We start from the raw sequence: 21694 nt of genomic DNA on the forward strand, positions 1-21694 counted from the left end.
TCTTTTCTGACCTCTTCTGATTGATTCCAGTAGTTTCATGCAATACTTCATATGTCTTACTAATTATCCCTTTAACAGTTCTAGATTCAATTAAAAACTCAACCAGTGCAGGCCTTTCATTTAGGATTCCTCTATCCCTTTCTCTCTGTACTCTAATATCAATTCCTGATAGGGAAGGCAATCAGTAGCTTGCAATCCAAATATCTTCTTAGCTTTTACCCATTTACCCATTCTATTACCTTTCTGTCTCTGTTTATTTGTTCCCAGTACCTTGATTCCTTTGGAAGCTATCTCCAGTATATTACAGCCACCTCTTGTCTATTCTCTGCCCCCCTCCCCAATTGCAGTCATCCCTATCAGCAGAATCTCCTTTCTCCATTCCTCTGTTGACTTAGTTCTTTGTATACTTTTTACTACTATATAAAAATAAAACTCTGCATGACTTATTCTCCTTAAGGATCTATGTCCAAAGCTTCATCATCATCCCTTTCCACTTTGAATTATAGCTTTCCACTTCTGTTATGTGTAACAGCCTTAATTATGTAGCTCCAAAATATCCCTTCAAATCAGACAATCCCAAACTTCCTTGTTCTCTTGGGGGGGGGCAGCTTATCCCAACTGACTCTTGCCCTCTTCACCTCACAGATACAATCCTTCAATTCTTTATTAATTACTGACCACTATTTCACCTGTGGTTGATAAAAACATGCCTGAACTGTGTATAAAACTAAATGGACTAAAACATTTTACTGCTTGTATCTGGCTATCCATATCCATGGGCAAGAACTTCCTGTTTCTTCTTTTTTTCTATTACCTTTTGTTTAGTCTGTTCCCACATATCCTTACCTGCCATAACCAAATATTTTTAAACCATACTCCTAAATATTTATTTTATCATGTCCTCATAAATTTTGGTATCGCTGAACCAATTCATGTGTGGGCACATAGTTTTTAGCTAACTCTTTGTTTTATCTCCATTCATTTTATACCCCCACAAAAAAATAGAATGGTCCAAGAATATTCCACAACACACTTAGATGTCCTTTTTTGGTTCCATTACATACAAAATAATATCTACAAATAAAGCCAACTTTTCTTGAACACTACAGTTGTATTCTTGAATTTGAATCCCATATTTTCTTAGCCAGTGGTTCTTAATATAATGGAAATAAAGGGGAAAGAGGACACCCTTGCTGAGTTCTCTGTTCAGGCACAACTTATCACAGAGGAACCCTCCCGCCTTGATTTTTGCCTCCAATTCTTCATATATCATTCTAATTGACCTTATTATTTTATCACGAAATGTAAATGCTTACATTACCATATTCATAAAATTCCAACTTTGTCTGTCAGATGTTTCCCTCTGGTTCATCATTGTTCAATTAATGTGGTCAAGTGTTTGCCTCCCATCCACAAAACTGCATTGGCCTGTATTAATCAATTTTTGGCATCAACTTTGCCATTCTTTTAGCCATTACAGACATAAACACTCTGTAATCATGGTTTAGAATTGAAATGGGCCTATATGAAGCTGGATCAGATGGGTCTTTTCTGTCATTTGGTATTACAACCACTGCAGCTTTTTTGCAGCATGTTGATGCCCACCTCCCCCTTTTAAAATACTGTTAAACAAACCCTTCTAGATCCTTAATTCTTTCTTCCCTCCTAACTTCCAAACTTCCACTAGAATACTATCTATTCCTGGAGACTTTCCCATAGATTGGTTATACATCACCATTTTTTATCTCCTCTCCTTCGGTCTTAACTGTTAGTTGTTGAGCCTTATCTACTTCTAACCTGTGCATATTTAAGTCTTCCATAAATATTTCTATTTGTGCTTTTTCTTGATTTACCCACTTATCTGCTTTATACAAATTTTCATGAAATTTTTGAAATGCCTCTAATACTGCTGCAGGTTCTCTAGTTATTGTTCTTGTTATAGGCTCCCTAAGTCTGGCAACAATCCTTTGTACTTTCTGTTTCCTAAGTCGCACTGGCAAAAGTTTTTGTGCTGTGGAATTATTTGCAGAAAAAAAAACACTTGCTTAATGGCAGTCTTTCTCAATTCATGCTTATTATGTAGGTACTCCCTTATTTTCTTTTGAGCACTCTGCAATTTCCCCTCATCTTGTTCTGTGAGATTCCTATCATTTTGTAATACTTTAACTTTTGTCAGCCCCTCTAAATAATTTTTATTACTTAACTAAATTTTTTCTTTTATTTCTACCCTATATTTAAACTCCACTTTAATTTTATTACACTCACTTGCTATAACTTTTGGAGTACTTTCTATCTTCACTAATAACTCCCAGATAATTTTCATTACCCATTCCTTAAGTTCCTCTCTTTTAAAAGGTAGGTGGGGAAGCAACAGTGTCTCATCTTTACTTCATTACCCTGAATTTTTACATTTTTATCTTAGTAATTATTGGCACATGATCTGAAATAGTTATTAGACGTGTATAACTAAAAGAGACATTATTGATGTAATTCTGGGAAATTATTGATAAAGATGACACTATTACACAGGCTCAGTTTTTAATTTGTGGCAAACTAGTGTTGGCAGAATTGGATCAAGTTATACACAGTAATGTAAACTTTCATTAAAACCTCTACTTGAGTTCAGATAAAAAAGACAGAAGACAATGTATTTAAACTTTGCAACACCTATATAGTCAGATAATGAATGTAAACATGGGTGCTGCTCATGATAAAAATAAAAGTAAAATATTAAAAAGCTACATTTACAGAAAACAATGTTTAGTAAGAAGACCCAAGATTGATGAATCTCATAAAAGGGTATTTGTATTGTATTGCCTGGTTTAAGAAAAACTAGGCTATGTAGTTTCAGATATGCTGCTTACCACTAGTACATTTTATCAGAACTCTATAAGAAATTCATCAGATATCATCCGAAGATTTCTGTCAATGTTGACAATTCATGTCCTTTCCAAAAATCGATGTAATGCTGTTCATAAGCCAGTCAAAATGGAGGAGTTAGATATGGCCTTAAAATAATGACTATAAAAATGCCGATGTGCATGATCTTCCATGAAATTAAGTAACAGTTTAATCGAAAGTAGCAATTCTAATTTTGAATTACAATGTTCTTGGAAGTATTCACAAACAACTGTAAGACTGAAGCCAAATAAAAACTAATCAAGTTGCAAAAAATGATCATCAGTTGGCAAGGTTTATTATACAATGTTAAGTTGTCAAACTCGCCTTCATTCTTGCTGGATGGGTTTGGAGCTGATCCTCGGCTCCGACTCGGCACTTGCTAAGCTCGAGAACTCATTTTACCAGCTCGAGGCAACCCTATATCCCATGATGCAAGGCGTGACTACCCCAGATCTCGTTTGCCGCTTCGCGAAGAGGTCTCCTTTTTACCAGCTCAGGTAAAGTTTCAATTTCTATAAGATTAGTCAGGGTTTTTCCCCCCTTTTGGTGGCCGTGGGTGCGCCGGAGCCGATACTTCCCCTTTCGGCTCCGACGTCTTCGGCTCCAATCTCCTCCATGAGACCTTCCTTGGAGGGATCCGGTCGTCGAGTCTCCCTTGTCGGCTCCGAGGGGGCGAGTGGCATTGGACCCTTGTCCGACCCTGCTCTCCCTCTTGGAGTTTCGGCATTGGTGAGCTCAGCACCGACATCGACTTCGGAGCCTTCTCTTTCGGTGGGGCCGGGGATTCCTGTTTCTTTGGAGCGGGATTCTTCTGGCCTCCCTGGGAGAGGAGCCTTCGAGGTGATGAGGAGTGTCCTAGCCCCTGAGCTAGGTCAACGGTCTATTCCTTTAGCTCCTCCATCTTCGGTGCCTGTTGATATCTCTTGCCAGTCTCTTGCTCCCGGACCCAGAGATCCATCGCCCCAGGTTTCCCCATTGGGAATAACTTCCTCTTCCGAGGTTTCTCCTGATCCTGCAGCAGAACCCCCACGTAAGAGGACGTGTAAGAGGAAGCACACAGACTCCCCTGAGTCTACTACATCAGATACCGACTTAGATGAGTCGGAGGGTTCCCCACGGTACCCCTCTGAGGATGTCTCCTTTTCAGACATCCTGGAACTCCTTAAGCAGAGGGGGAACTGGCCTTTCATTGACCCCTCCGAGGATGAGTCGGTATACCTGGAGGCTTTTGGATCTCGACCCTCCACCTCCTGGGTGTCTCTGCCTTTCGACCCACTCATGCAAGTAGTGGCTCGGAAGGCGTTGGCAGCCCCGGATTCTGTGGAACCAGTTCCTAGGAGGCCCTCCAAATTCATTACAGCCCCTGCAGACAAACAGTTTCTTTCTAAGGGCATCCCTGTTGATGCTATGGTGGTGGCGGCGGCCACCAAGAAGGAACTTGCTGATCCTTCTGTGCCTGTCCATCCTCCTAATAAGGATTCTAGGACCATGGATAGGTATGGCAAGCGGATGTTTTCTTCAGCGACCTTTGCTATGCGTTCGCTGAACTACCTTTGTCACTTTACCAGACTTCAGAGAGACATTCTCAAGGAACTAGGTGAAGTGGTTCAGGATCCTTCGGTGACTGGGGCTCAGGAAAAGATTGCCTCACAGCTAGGAATCCTCAATTCTTTGACTAACTCCTCCATGCGGCTCATTTCTTATGCAGCCAATGGGGCGAGTAGGGCCGCAGGCACAGGAGTGGCACTTAGGTGTCAGGCCTGGATGCAGCTTTGTAATTTTGCAGACCCTTTTAAGGCGTCCTTCACCAATACCCCCTTTGACGGTTCGGCTTTGTTCGGGCCTCAGGTGAAGGATATATTGACCAGGTGTGAACAAGACGGCAAGACCCTTTCTGCCGTAGGAGTCCATTTCTCCACCCCTTCAAGACCCTATCCAAAGGGTCAGAAGGGAGGGAAAATGTGGTTCCGTAAATCTCAAGGAGTCACGCCGGACACACGTGGTCAGTTTACCCCCAGAGGCAGAGGGGGTAATAATAATAGACGCCGCCCTAGGGGCAGAGGGGGTCCGCAGAATCAGGGTAGCAGGAAGACTCTCCCTGATAAACCCTTCCAGCATGCCTGAGGTGTTGCCCGACTGCCCACCCTTGGAGGCAGTCGGGGGAAGATTGTCGCTGTACCCAATAGCCTGGCGTTCCCTCTCTCAAGACAAATGGGTACAGTCGATCATATCCAAGGGCTACAATATCCCTTTCGAGAGGTATCCCGTTCCTCATCAATCCCTTCCAGACGTCTCACCTGGTCTAAGGGAATTGGCAAAGCAGGAGGTATCAAAGCTCCTAGCAAAAAGAGCCGTCCAAATAGTGTCAGCAGACCAAGTAGGATCCGGCATCTACTCAAGATTCTTTTTGGTCCCCAAAAGGACGGGAGATTGGAGACCAATTTTAGACCTCAGCAAACTAAACAAGTTTGTCAAGAAGTCAAGATTCCGGATGGTCACGCTTCAGTCCATTCTACCCTTTTTGGGCAAGGACAACTGGATGTGCTCAATAGACCTTCAGGATGCGTACTATCATATAAAGATTCACAGGTGCTCCAGAAGGTTTCTCCGCTTTCGGCTGGGGTCCAGTCATTTTCAATTCAGAGCCCTGCCCTTTGGCCTCACTACAGCCCCCAGAGTGTTTACCAAATGTATGGCAGTGGTTACAGCTCATCTGAGACATCAAGGATTCCAGGTGTTTCCGTATCTAGACGACTGGCTCCTCTCCGCCACCACCAGGCATCAACTTCTCAAGGCCAGAGACTACACTCTGCAAACCTGCAAGCAATTGGGGATTTCAGTAAACTTCGAAAAATCTTCTCTGTCGCCTTGCCAATCTATTACCTTTATAGGCGCAGAATTAAACACTGTCAGTATGTCAGCCAGACTCACAAAACAAAGAATTCTGGACATTCAGAAGTATGTTCGGATCATATTACTCAGCAAGAAAATCAGAGCCAAATTTGTCCTGAAGGTTCTAGGTCTTATGGCTGCCATTAGCCCGCTTCCACATGCGTCTTCTGCAGTGGATGTTGTTCGCTCAATGGTCATTCCAGCAGCTCCCCATGAGTCACGAGATTTTTGTCACGCAGTCGTGCAAGAGTCATCTAACCTGGTGGATGTCTTCTCTTCTGCTCCATCAGGGCCAACTGTTTGTTCCCCCAGTTCCAGTTGCCACAGTCACTTCGGATGCCTCTCTGATCGGGTGGGGGGGGCATTATCAGGGCAGGATGGTCCATGGGACTTGGCAACCCATAGAATACCATCTGCACATAAATGTCCTAGAGATGAGAGCAGTGCTTTTAACATTGCAAGCCCTCAGCGACTTTCTTCCCTTAGGGACTATTGCAGTTCAGACGGACAACATGTCTGTAGTCTGGTATATCAACAAGCAGGGCGGGACCAGGTCTTACCCACTGTGTCGAGAAGCTCTCAGACTTTGGCAATGGGCAATCTCCTCTCATCGGTTTCTGATAGCAATGCATATCCCCGGGAGATACAACCTCTTAGCGGACAGACTGAGCAGAGCTATTCTCATGCCACACGAGTGGTCTCTCAAGCAATCGGTAGTGGACGAGATTTTTCAGAAGTGGGGCTTCCCTTCCTGCGACCTTTTTGCTACACCCCAAAACAGCAAATGCCCGGACTTCTTCACCCTCTTTCCTCTACCAGGCCATTCCCCGAGAGACTCTCTAACCCAGGATTGGCCCCTGGGACTTCTGTATGCTTTTCCTCCATTTCCACTGATACCACAGTTATTCAAAAAGCTACCATATTGAGAGCCAAGTTGATCCTCATTGCCCCTTACTGGCCTCGACAAATTTGGTTTCCGTCCCTGCATCATCATCTCCTGGCCCAGCCTTGGCATCTGGACCCAGTTCCAGATCTTCTGACCCACCAGTCGGGTCAACCGCACCGGGCCATTCATTCTCTCAACCTCACTGCTTGGTTGCTCCACTTCCTTCCTTAGCCAGGCTTCCTATGATCTCTAACCCCGTTAGGAACATCATAGTAGCTTCTCTAAAGTCCTCCACCAGAAAGATTTATGCTAGTAAGTGGAAACGTTTTTCTTTCTGGGCAAAGTCTAAACACATAGATCCCTTTACTGCTCCACTGCATTCAGTTTTGGACTTCTTAGCAGAGATTTTTCAATCGGGGTCTTCTTCTTCTACAGTTAAAGTCCAGTTGGCAGCAATCTCTAATTTTCATGTTGGTTTAGCGGATCAAAGCATAATGTCCCACAAGCTTTGCAAAGCCTTTCTGAGAGGTATATTTCTCCTGAAGTCTCCAATCAGAGATCCTCCTCCGCAATGGGATTTGAATTTAATGCTGGCATCCTTGATTCTACCCCTTGAACCGGCTGCTACATGCTCCTTAAAGTTTCTTTCCTGGAAAACAATTTTCTTGGTTGCTGTTACTTCAGCTAGAAGGGTTTCTGAACTTCAGGCCCTCTGTGTCCGTTCCCTTACCTGATTTTTCACAAAGATAGGGTATCTTTAAGAACTAATCCATCTTTTTTGCCCAAAGTTGCTTCCCAGACGAATCTTAACCAATCTATTGATTTGCCATTTTTTTTTCCCCTAATTATTCAGACAAAGCTGAACAAAAACTTCATTGCTTAGATGTCCATCGTCAGCTCAGATATTATTTGGACAGAACTAAACAATTCAGAAAATCTGATCAACTATTCCTTTCTTATGCAGAGAACAGAAAGGGTCTCCCAGTCTCTAAAGTGACCTTATCCAGATGGCTGTCTTCTATCATTTCTTATGTTTATCATCTCAGAGGCAAGCAACTATCCTCAAAACCAAAAGCACATTCTACCAGGAGCCTGTCCACATCCACAGCCTTTCAGGATAGGCTACCTATTGACACCATTTGTACAGCAGCCACTTGGGCCACTCCTCACACCTTTGTCTCTCATTACAAATTGGACTTGGCCTCCAGGGACAGGGCTAGGTTTGGTTCCACAGTTCTCAAGAGTCTGTTCCATTGAGCCACCCAGGATAGAGGTGCTAGGGACGCGGTCCCATCCAGCAAGAATGAAGGCGAGTTTGACAACTTAACATTTAGAAGTTATGTACATACCATAACATTCCATGTTAGTTGTCTTCTCGCTTCTTTCTTCGATCCTCCTCCTTTCCCCTGGCCTGGACTGATCTTGAGGTTGTACCTTCCTTTGTTGGAGGTGTTGTCACTCTTTCTAAGAGTTCCCAGTAGGAAAAGTCATTATTGTTAGTGGCTATTGGCCTAGTTTCTCCTACATTTAGTATCTTCTTCCTGGGGAATAAGTGTTTTTTGGCAGGGTTTTCTTCTAGCTACCAAACGAGATCTGAGGTAGTCACACCTTGCATCATGGGATATAGGGTTGCCTCAAGCTGGTAAAATGAGTTCTCGAGCTTAGCAAGTGCCGAGTCGGAGCCGAGGATCGGCTCCGAACCCATCTAGCAAGAAAGAAGGCGAGAGAAGACAACTAACATGGAACGTTATGGTATGTACATAACTTCTAATTTTACATCATGGGGGCTCATCTCATCAGGCCACAGAGTACAACTGTATGTCAGGTTACTTTCTTGTTCTAGTTATTATTAAAATTTTAAATCATGGCCAGGAAGGTTTTATACAAAGCCATCATCATTCAAAGGATACAGTGTATGGCTCTTAGGACTCCTTGACATTGGAAAAAGAAAAGTCCATTATTTCATGGTCTTTCAGCTTTTTCCCAGTAAGGGGTCGTCACAGCGGAACTTTGGTCTGCTAATGATTGTCAGTAGATTTTTCCGAAATGCTGAGGTGCTAGCTCGATGCCCAACCTTCAACGAAGGCATGCCCATTTATGTCTTTCGAACGCTACCCAACCGCAGGGATGACATGTAGACTCCACACAGAAGGCACTCCCAAGCCAAGCCGAGAATCATGGTATGGATGATAAAAACGTCTTTGGACAGAGTATTGTGGAAATATTTGCTGGTTGCACAATATAAATTTGGTTTTCTAAAGAAAATTGTAGACAATCTTATACAGATATTTCAGGTTTCAAATGTACCCTTTAAGTGGGAATCTGATATATCAGACATTATAGATTATTACTATACAAGGCAGGTCTGCCCAGTGTTACTGTTATTTAATTTTACAACTGAACATTTGACATTACTTAGCAGAAATTATTTTGAAATAATTAAACAAGGAGATGATGAACTGACCACGTTTAGTCAATTTGCAGACAGTGATGATCTGACAATAACTAATCTGTTGTATCTTATCTGGTCATTAGATTATCTAATTCCAGTACAATAATAATAAAATGAATTTTGTGTTATGTTTATATTACTAGACAAGTACATCTGTTTCAGAATTTAAATGTTGCAGATTTGAGCACCCAAGGGCAATAAACATTTGTTAATCCAGTGTTTTATGTGAAAGGGTAATTTTACAACTAACAGTAGATTATGAGAAAAATACATCTTTATGAGTCGTTAGTGCACTGGATGGCAACCGAATTCCTGAAATGATATATCCCCAGATCTAATTATTTATTCATCTAACTACATAAGTAGCTCAAAATTGGGAAAGAAAGCTGTGATACTTTTTTCAGGGACACAATTGTGACCTAAGATTAGTTACAAAGTTATGGTCAAAGGAAAAAAAGGTGTATAATAAGGTTGCTGAATTTCTTGGAAATCTAACATTTAGAGTCCACCATTGCATTGCACTCAGAAAATTAAACTGAATAGAACTACCGCTTCCTGATACACTCACAAAACAACCAATAGCTGACAAAATAATATGCCACCCACAAAAATGTCCAGGCCTGTAGCACATCATTCATCCATAGTCACCTAATAGAGCTTTGTGATGCACAGATAAAACTTTACTATTTCTAGAGCCAACAACTTTGCTGATGATTCACTGAAATCAAACTGCTTCTCAAACAACTGATTCAGCATCTCATACCCTCTAACAGTAAGTGACACCCTAACAACCTTTAAATCTTAACTCAAAACACACCTAACCCACAAGTGGCTGTGTACACATATAACCCCTGACTGAATGATATCCATTCATATTCCCAGACCATCCTCTACCTTCCCTCATCCCCATTGATCGCCCTTGTGCCTATCCACCTCAACCAATAGATGGGAAATCATAAATTAAGACTGAGGTCTGACTCCGATATCTCTGATAGAGACAGACAGTAATGCTCAAACTGAAGTACACCCCCTCTCGCATAACCTTTAGAGACTTCCTAAATAATATACCCTTTCCTAATAAATGCTTATGATACATAAGGGTACAATTGGGTTGTATTGCATGGCTAGACTTATGAGGGCCCTGGTGGTCATTAGCCCAGTACATAACTATGAACTTGTGAACTATGATATGTACTACCTTTTATTACTGTGAATAACTAATGTTTGTTTTCCTTGTTCTTTTGACATGAATATTTATGTATTCTTCTCCTTTAAAATTTTATGGGGGCTTTTATACCCATGCCTTCACTGTAAAGGGGCTTTGCCCCAGAATACCTTTCTTCATGAACAAATGTCAATAAATAATGCCATAGATATATATAGTTTACCATCAAAATGTTGTTGAATATGCACATTGTCAACAAAATTATGCAACATCCATTACTGCCGACTTTTCAAAATGCCAGAAAAAAAACAAATGTCGACATTTCCAACTGCTCCAAACCTAAAAACAAGTGCTAACATGGGTGAAAAAGGGGGGCGAGATTTTGTGGCTTGGAATATTGGTGTTCAGCCTTTTCAGCAATCAGAGTTCGTAGTTTGCTTAAGTGGTGATGATGTGCAATCAGCATTTTGATAGTATATATATATATATATATATATATATATATATATATATATATATATATATAGATATAGATATGGATCTACTTCTAAACCTCAAACCTTATATAACCGAGCTTTATTTCTGTGAGATGAAAATCGCGAATGCTTAAATACCTGAGCAGCAAATTTTCCCATGGTACGTAAACACTTGCCAACATGCTCTTTTCTCCACTGTAGTGTGATCCTGGAGTTGGTATATATAGTTAGGGGGGTGTAAAGTTAAAACAAAGGAACCAAGTCAAAATCCACTAAATAAATGTATATTTTGGAGTGGATCTTTGACTTGGTTCCTTCATTTTAACTTTATATCAGTTTGTCTGGTGTTTTTACCAGTTTGCAATAGTTAGGGGTTGTGGGGGGAGTAGCCCCCCACCAAGGTGGTTTTACTTACTGTGGAGTTTTTTTTTTTTGTGTAACTTTGGGCAATTGTTTACTTACCCTGGGAAAAATGTGCCTTCCGGGTAGTTCAGATTTTGCGATGAAAATGAAGTTTGGTTATATGTGGCTGGAGGTTTAGAAGTAGATCCATATATCCATATATATATATATATATATATATATATATATATATGTGTGTGTGTGTGTGTGTGTGTATATATATATATATACATATATATATATATATATATATATATATATATATATATATATATATATATATGTGTGTGTGTGTGTGTGTGTGTAATGTAACTGGCATAGCAAATATCCTTGTATCTATTTTTTTTTCCTTTTCTAGCCATCCTCTTCCTTGTTTACATTAAATCTTTTAAAAAAACATCTGTGGCTGCCTTTTGAAGCTCCGAAAGGTCTAGGAAACAGTGTGTGGTGTAAGATGCGCAGAATGTTTGAAACTCCTGTTGTGATTTGCCTTATTTGTATCAAGCTAAACTTTTTTGCATATTGATTTCTAAATGTCGTTGCCACTTAACTTCTATGGTGTATGACAACACTAATTTTTAAGGAAAGCTACATGCTGTGCCACTGACACAGTGTGCCTCGTTGTGTAACTATTGTAAGTAATTGAAAGATTATTCTGCAGAGACTGAGATGCACTATTTTTTCCCTATAGTATTGACCAAGGTTCTACTTATTTTCATGATTTAGTTTCCATGTATGACCAGCATGGTTTTGAAACCATGCAGTAGTTGATTAAAAGAAATGATTAATCAAGCAATTCTTGATAGATGTGAATACTATTCATTGTAACATTGGAGATGATTTGTTGTTTACAAGAACATTTTCCAAGGTAGATAAACAATGTGAAATTGTTAGACAGAGGAAACAAAAAAAATTAGTACGGACCTTAAATAATATGAGACACGTGCTACTTAACTGGTTAATAAGTAATTATAACAGTGCTGATCAACTGGGAGAAACTAATAACCCACAAACTAGGGACAGATTTTCTTGCTCATCTTCTGTTTCTAATTGGGAATCTAATTGTAACAATATTGAACACTGTACTGATGTAAATTACTGTAGAGAATTCCCATCTCTACAAAGATTTGAGAGTATAGCTGATAAATCTGCAGGCACATCACAAAATTCCAGCAACAATGGTTACCTCAAACAAGGAACCCAAAGAGGTTTTACTGGAAAAAAACAGGGGGAACAGGGGAAGGAACAGAGGAAGGGGCAACAGAATGCATTAGATATTAACCCATCTATTCTTCCATCCCTTGGACTTCAACACATGATACTGTTGTGTTAACCTGTAAGGTCTTTAATAATTTCAGTAATAGTCCTGTACTTATAGATTTTAATTATTTTTTATCATTTGAAAAGGTTTTTACTTTTATAGCTTTTAAAATTTTTGACTTGGCTGATTCTTTTAATGAGCTTCGTTTATTTGCTTGGTAGTTGAATTTAGCTGTATATTTTACATTACACAGTAAGGAAAGTGAAATAGTTATTTATAAATGTAACTGAAAAAATATAATTTATTCTATCTTTGCATCCTTTAATCTGAATATATGAAAAAGAATGTGAGACAAATACATATAAATTTGTCAGTATAGTTAAAAATAGATAACTCAACCTTTATGGTGCAGACAGATATTTTTAAAGGTAATGTCTGATAAGTTGGTTCATGTAATGAAACGTGACAAAGGCAATGGCACCATTATATTTGATGCTATTGATTATTCGACTATCATGTTCGGTATGTTACAGAAAGTGGATAAATACTTGTAGGTTTCCAGGAACCAAGTTAATCCTGTGGGCATATTGATATTTTCCTGGATTACTGTCTTATTCAAGGTACAATTTCTCTGAATTTGCATCAGTTTTTGAATTTGGCCAATCCTATTTTTCCTACTATTTTGGACTACCAAAGATAAATAAAAATATTAAAAATTCCCTTTTTGGCCTCATGTAGCATAGCAGCCATAGTTCAAAAAACACATTTTAATAGTCTTTATTGATAAAATATTGAAACATTTTTTGAAAACACATATGCTTAAAGACTCATACCATTTTCTCTACAGATTGAAACAAGAGTTTTGCAATAATGGCATAACCTGTGTAACTATAGATGTTATGGTTCTTTTTACCTGTATCCCACAGAAAGAAGGGACTGAATTCTTCCAAGATGCTATTTGAACATACAATTTCCTCTGCAATGCTGATATTACTTTAAAAAATAGATTTTATTAACATAGTTTTAGAAAATAATTATGTCCTTTTTTCAAGTGGAAATATATAAATAAATTATAGAGGTAACTGTATGTGCAACGTGTATCTCTGTTTTTGCCAGTCTTGTTTTGAAATGATGGGAGGATACAATATGAGTTTAATTGCCCTTTTATCAGCATTGTAAACTGTACCTTAGATACCTGGACAATATTTTTATCCTTTGGCCAGGTAAGGAGGAATTAGTCCATGATTTCATAGAATATTTACAGGAATCTACCCACTTTTTAAAAATACACATGACAGTATAACAAACTACAGTGGACAGTTTTTACATGACTGTTAAGACCAAGATGGGTTTCATGTCAAATATTTATAGAAAACCCACTTTTAGTAATGCATATAAAGAAAATGTAGCTGTATTGCTGAAAGCTGTGAGAATAAATGTAGTAGGAAAAAATCCTCGGTTCCACCACAGCTGTAAAAATGTTAAAAACAAACTTTAATCTTCAGTAAAAACAAAAACAGGAGCACAGTAAAATTCCCTGATAAGCACTTTCGGCTTACTAGCCTTCATCAGATTGTATGTCTAAGCTGTGGTCACCCTAAATTTAAAGACAGAATAAACTAATCAATGTTCCAGACACATAGTCATAACCAATAAAAAACTCATTAGTTTGCATACAGCATATCTCCTGTGTCTTGCTGTGAGCCAGTCATTATTGTATCGCAAGGTATCAAATGTATGATATCCTAGAGGCAGAACTATCCAATAGCAACAAAGTTAATAATTTGCATACAGCATAAATCATGCTTCTTGTTATAATCAGTCATATTTATGCCTTCATATATCTAGTCTACAATTTTCTTGTCCTGTAGCTATCCAATAGCATCGAAGGGGCTGAATCCTTTGGTTGCCAGAACATATTGTTATTCAGTTCATTCAACAATATGCAGTACTTCACAGAAACAAGTAGCACATATGATACAGTTTTATAAGTGCAATAGCATTGGTGCTCTTTCTTATAAATTCCTATTATGTGCAGATTAATACATGTATCCATGTGGTTTTCAGAGTAACATACTCTCTGCCTCCTGAAGGTATTCTTAGCCATTTGCTCCTTGTTCTATAGAAAATGCTGCCTGGTCACAAATTCAGCATAAAATAATGCAAAACAAAGAGTATCACTGTTACAGCATTCCTTGTTTTTATCAGTCTCTGCCTTGAATAATTAAACTGCAAATGATTTAAATATATTCACAGAACAACTTGACAAAGCATAAAAATAATTTGTAGCTCTTGTATCCCATTGCCATAATAATGAGGTTGCACCACAAAGGGTATTGTAGATAATCACTGCTGAAGCTTTCCTTGTTTTTACCCATCTCTGCCTCAGATAATTAAACTGCAAATGATGTAAACATATTCTCAGAACAACTTGGCAAAACATAGAATAGATCACAGCTCTTATATTTCCATGGCCATAAATTATCCATTTATCCATTAATTTTCCTTTCTAGAAGCTACACTCATTTTTCTTGCTTTCAGCATAGGTTTCAATGGGGCAACATTATTGAGACCTGATGGACTGTTGGCTCTCAAGTTGGTTATCCAGCTGGATTCACATAGTTCAGTTCTGTTTTTAATATCCCCTTCTTGTAAACTCATGGGAATTACTTCCATTGCTCTGAATTTAAAGCGGAGGGTGCGACTGCCGACAACATGTGCTGCAAGAGCATTTGTGAGATCCAGCTTCTTAATATCTCTAAGATGAACCAGAATCCGATTTTTAAAAAGCTGATCTGTTTTGCCTATGTAAAAAGCAGTACAATGTGTAGAGCAAGCAAGATAAATTAGATGTTGTGTATTGCAGCTTGCATATGTAGTGAAACTGTAGATACGGTTTGTGCCCGGATGTATAAACGTATTGTCACTATCCAAGTGATTACATGCTTTACATCTGTGGCACCTATAAGTACCCTTTCTATTTGACATTTCTTGTTCAGCAATGCCATCTTTGTTACAAAGTAGTCTTTTTAGATTCTTTTTATTCTCGAAGGTGAATCGAGGTGACTCACCAACAATATCTTTAGGTTTTTCATCAGCAGTGAGTATGGGCCAAATCCTTCTGATAATGCCACATACTGTGTTGTTATCCATACTGTGAGTTAAATTGCAGGTAAGCTGATTTCTTCAAATGCTTGGTTTCTCATTCTTCTTATGTAAATCTGGTCCTTGGTTGGAAAAATATGGTTGGCCTCTTCCATTCCAAATGTCATCTTGTTCATTCACCTTCATTAGGTTTTTTGCACCATAACCCCTTGCTTCCAGGTTAGGTTGCAAATTCAGAAATTCTGAATTAAACTCTTGGTGATTTGTGCAGAGCCTAGAGATCCTTATTGCTTGCTTTTCAAAAATATTATTAAAGACATGGCCTGGATGCATGCTTGACCGGTATAAATAATGGTTTCTCCAGGTTGATTTTCTGTATATACTGGTACTCAGATGTGAGTTGGCATGAATGCTGCTCTTCACATCAAAGAAATCAATAGTCTCTCTCAAAGATTTAACTTTGACTTCCAAAAATCCCGTACTACAATTGAGATATTCAGTGAATTCATCCAGTTGGCTTTCATTACCCTCCCATAGGATAAAGATGTCATCCATGAAACGGCCATAATACTTCAGATGACTATACCATGGTTTAGAATGACTCATAACCTTCCCTTTTTCCCATTGGGCCAATACCAAGTTCGAATAGCTGTTTGCACAGGGGATGCCCATTGCTACCCCCCATGTCTGTAGAAAGAATTCCAAACCGTAAACAAAGACATTAGTTTCCAATACAAGTTCCAACAATAGGCATATGACATCAGCATTGAATCCTGCTTGATGCAGGAAGGAGCAAATTGCCTCTATCCCATATTCATTGGGAATGACCGTAAAAAGGCTGGTAATGTCCATGGTGACTAACAAGATATCATTACCCCCAGTTCTGCCTTGGGTTTTGTTAAAGAAATCCATCAGAAAAGATCCAGTGTCTTTTAATACTGCTTCAGCTTTCGGCAAAACTTTTTTCAATTAATTTTTGATATAAATAGACAAATATTCAGTGATCCACCCTCTACCAGCAACAATAGGATGCAAAGGTGGATTACGGTCATCTTTGTGCAGTTTCGGGAGACCACTGACACTGGGTATGGTGGGATATGCAGCTTCAAAAAAGTCTGCAAGTTCTTGAGTAAGATGTCTTTCCATCAGAAGTTCATACAGATTATTCCGAAACCTATTAATCATTGTCTCTACTTCCCTTCTGTTTAATTTTTGGTAGGTTTGCCCATCTTGTAGCATCTCATGCATTTTATTCCAATACCAAGTAGCATCCATCACTACCATACTTCCTCCTTTGTCTGCTGGTTTGATAACAATATCAGTCCTCTTCATTAAACTATTCAGAGCTTCCTTTTCTTTTGAGATTAAATTGAAGTATCCTCCTGTTCCTTTTTTCTCTTCTCTGGATTTAGCTACTTCGTCTTCACATAGCCAAGAAAATAACTCAACTGTAAAATGACTGATCGGATTAAAGTCACTTGGCTTTTTATAACAAACTTTTCTCCCATTGGTTTCAGTTCCAAATATAGATTTTAAGATCACATTCCTAGCAAACATCCTAATGTCTGTTACAAATTCACTAAGTTCAGAGGCTAGTGCAGGTATAAAACTGAGGCCTTTGTTCAGTGTTGAAATTTCCTCTCAACTGAGTTCTGTCTGAGAAATATTTACTACCAAACTTGATTTTTCACAGGTCACATCATTGATTTTTTTCCTTTTCCTCTCTTGACTCATTCCTTTTGCATTCCTTTGGAGCTGTTGTTTCACAAAAACTGGCAAGGGCCAATTGCAAGAACAATGCCTCAATCTTTCCTTTGGTCTAGTCCCTGATGCAGAGTCAGATGTGGATTCAGAATGGACTTCTGTCATTACCTGCGATGCCGTGCTAGCACTAGCCTCCCGAATATCTATCTCTGGAATTGCAGAATTCCTTTCCTCTTGTCCATAATCAGATGTATTACTTTGGCTGGCAGATGGTAGTATTTCTTCATTGGTAGTGAAGATAGTAACTTCTCTTCTACTTCTTATCCATTTATAAGGTCTTTTGCCAAAATTTCTATTTCCTGTTCTTTCTTCTACGTCATTCCTGGGCCATTCAGAGATGTGCTCTTGTTTGAAATCTTGGTAGTCACGTGCTAATTTAGTAGTTTTTTGTTCTTTAAGTTTGGTGTCATAGACACTTAAGTTAAACTGTAACGTTTCCAGTTTACGAATAGAGGCCTCCCCTAGAGGCATATTTTCTAGCTCTGCTTGTTTATTCCTGATGCTAAGTGCAACTTTCTCTTCTGATATAAAATACTCAATTAACAAATGCATGTATTTTATACTCGTATCCAGATTAATAGCCTGCCATTGTGCAAGTAAATCCGGGTAGGTATTGCCATAAGTAGAAAGACATTTCACTCTCATGCCTCTGGGGATAATTTTATGATGTATACGGCCTCTAAGTGGAATTGCTGCCATTGAAGCCTTTTAAGTTTAAAGGCAGCATTTTCCACTTCATGAAGGATAGTATAAAAATCAGTTTCTTCATTATTAGACGTGCTATAATCAACAGTCTCATTTCCAAGATTCAGTTGTATCAAAGGATTATTGAGCTCACCAGCAAACTCAGATAGCACTGAGGAATTCTTCATCTTCTCTTTAGGCACCAAATTAGTGTTCAGCAGATTCTCAGCCATGTGCAGTACAGGTAGGAAACCAATTAAAATAAAGAAAACGTAGCTGTATTGCTGAAGGCTCCGAGCATAAATGTAGAAATGTAGTAGAAAAAAATCCTCGGTTCCACTACAGCTGTAAAAATGTTAAAAACAAACTTTAATCTTCAGCAAAAACAACAAAAACAGGAGCACAGTAGAATTCCCTGATAAGCGCTTTCGGCTTACTAGCCTTCATTAGATCATATGTGATAGAAGAGCTTAGAATTATTTTTATGCTTTGTCAAGTTGTTCTGTGAATATATTTACATCATTTGCAGTTTAATTATTCAAGGCAGAGACTGATAAAAACAAGGACTGCTGTAACAGTGATAACACTCTTTGCAGTGCATTATTTTATGCTGAATCTGTGACCAGGCAGTATTTTCTAAAGAACAAGGAGCAAATGGCTAAGAATACTTCAGGAGGCAGAGAGTATGTTACTCTGAAAACGACATGGATACATGTATTAATCTGCACATAATAGGAATTTATATGCAAGAGCACCAATGCTATTGCACTTATAAATTTGTATCATATGTGCTACTTGCTTCTGTGAAGTACTGCATATTGTTGAATGAACTGGATAACAATATGTTCTGGCGACCAAAGGAATTCAGCCCCTTCGATGCTATTGAATAGCTACAGGACAAGAAAATTGTAGACTGGATATTTGAAGGCATAAATATGATTGGTTATAAACAAGAAGCATGACTTATGCTGTATGCAAATTATTAACTCTGTTACTATTGGATAGTTCTGCCACTAAGATATCAGAAATTTGATACCTTGAGATACAATAATGATTGGCTCACAGCAAGACAAAGGAGATATTTTGTATGCAAACTAATGAGTTTTTCATTGGTTATGGTTATGTGTCTGGAGCACTGATTGGTTTATTCTCTTTATATTCAGGGTAAGCACAGCTTAGACATATGATCTGATGAAGGCTAGTAAGCCGAAAGCGCTTATCAGGGAATTTTACTGTGCTCCTGTTTTTGTTGTTTTTACTGAAGATTAAAGTTTGTTTTTAACATTTTTACAGCTGTGGTGGAATCAAGGATTTTTTCCTACTACATTTCTACATTTATGCCTGGAGCCTTCAGCAATACAACTACTTTTTCTTTATTTTAATTGGTTTCCTACCTGTACTGCACATGGCTGAGAATCTGCTGAACACTAATTTGGTGCCTAAAGAGAAGATGAAGAATTCCTCAGTGCTATCTGAGTTTGCTGGTGAGCTCAGTAATCCTTTGATACAACTGAATCTTGGAAATGAGACTGTTGATTATAGCACGTCTAATAATGAAGAAACTGATTTTATACCATCTTTCATGAAGTGGAAAATGCTGCTTTTAAACTTAAAAGGCTTCAATGGCAGCGATTCCACTTAGAGGCCTGTATACATCATAAAATTGTCCCCAGGGGCATGAGAGTGAAATGTCTTCCTACTTATGGCAATACCTACCCGGATTTACTTGCACAATGACAGACTATTAATCTGGATATGAGTATAAAATACATGAATTTGTTAACTGAGTATTTTAGACCAGAAGAAGAGAAAGTTGCACTTAGCATCAGGAATAAACAAGCAGAGCTAGAATATATGCCTCTAGGGGAGGCCTCTATTCGTAAACTGGAAACGTTACAGTTTAACTTGTGTCTATGACACCAAACTTAAAGAGCAAAAAACTAGGAAATTAGCACGTGACTACCAAGATTTCTAACAAGTGCACATCTTTGAATAGCCCAGGAATGACGTAGAAGAATGAACAGGAAATAGTAATTTTGGCAAAAGACCTTATAATGGGATAAGAAGTAGAAAAGAAGTTACTATCTCCACTACCAATGAAGAAATACTACCGTCTGCCAGCCAAAGTAATAAATCTGATTCTGGACAAGAGGAAAGGAATTTTGCAATTCCAGAAAAAGATATAAGGGAGGCTAGTACTAGCAAGGAATCGCAGGTAATGACAGAAGTACATTCTAAATCCACATCTGACTCTGCATCAGGGACTAGACCAAAGGAAAGATTGATGCATTGCCCTTGCAATTGGCCCTTGCCAGTTTTTGTGAAACAACATCTCCAAAGGAATGCAAAAGGAATGAGTCAAGAGAGGAAAAGGAAAAAAAATCAATGATGTGACCTATGAAAAATCAAGTTTGGTAGTAAATATTTCTCAGATAGAACTCAGTTCAGAGGAAATTTCAACACTGAACAAAGGCCTCAGTTTTATACCTGCACTAGCCTCGGAACTTAGTGAATTTGTAACAGACATTAGGATGTTTGCTAGGAATGTGACCTTAAAATCTATATTTGGAACTGAAACCAATGGGAGAAAGGCTCGTTATAAAAAGCCAAGTGACTTTAATCCGATCAGTCATTCTACAGTTGAGTTATTTTCTCTGCTATGTGAAGACGATGTAGCTAAAGCCAGAGAAGAGAAAAAAGGAACAGGAGGATACTTCAATTTCACATCAAAAGAAAAGGAAGCTCTGAATAGTTTAGGGAAGAGGACTGATATTGTTATCAAACCAGCGGACAAAGGAGGAAGTATGGTAGTGATGGATGCTACTTGGTATTGGAATAGAATGCATGAGATGCTACAAGATGGGCAAACCTACCAAAAATTAAAGAGAAGGGAAGTAGAGACAATGATTAATAGGTTTCGGAATAATCTGTATGAACTTCTGATGGAAAGACATCTTACTCAAGAACTTGCAGACTTTTCCGAGACTGAATATCCCACCATACCCAGTATCAGTGGTCTCCCGAAACTGCACAAAGATGACCGTAATCCACATTTGCATCCTATTGTTGCTGGTCGAGGGTGGATCACTGAATCTTTGCCTGTATATATAGAAAATTAATTGAAAAAAGTTTTGCCTAAAGCTGAAGCAGTATTAAAAGACACTGGATCTTTTCTGATGGATTTATTTAGCAGAGCCCAAGGCAGAACTGGGGGTAATGAGATCTTGTTAGTCACCATGGACATTACCAGCCTTTTTACGGTCATTCCCAATGAATATGGGATAGAGGCAATCTGCTCCTTCCTGCATCAAGCAGGATTCAATGCTGATCTCATATGCCTATTGTTGGAACATGTATTAGAAACTAATGTCTTTGTTTATGGTTCAGAATTCTTTCTACAGACATGGGTGGGTAGCAATGGGTACCCCCTGTGCAAACAGCTATTCGAACTTGGTATTGGCCCAATGGGAAAAAGAGAAGGTTATGAGTTATTCTAACCCATGGTATAGTCATCTGAAGTATTATGGCCATTTTGTGGATGACATCTTTATCCTATGGGAGGGTAATAAAAGCCAACTGGATGAATTCACTGACTATCTCAATCGTAGTATGGGATTTTTGGAAGTCAAAGGTAAATCTTCGAGAAAGGCTATTGATTTCTTGGATGTGAAGATCAGCATTCATGCCGACTTGAGTCAGAGTACCA

This window comes from Protopterus annectens, chromosome 16.part0 (genome assembly GCF_019279795.1).
Source record: "Protopterus annectens isolate FY-2018-M chromosome 16.part0, PAN1.0, whole genome shotgun sequence".
NCBI classification, from domain to species: domain Eukaryota; kingdom Metazoa; phylum Chordata; order Ceratodontiformes; family Protopteridae; genus Protopterus; species Protopterus annectens.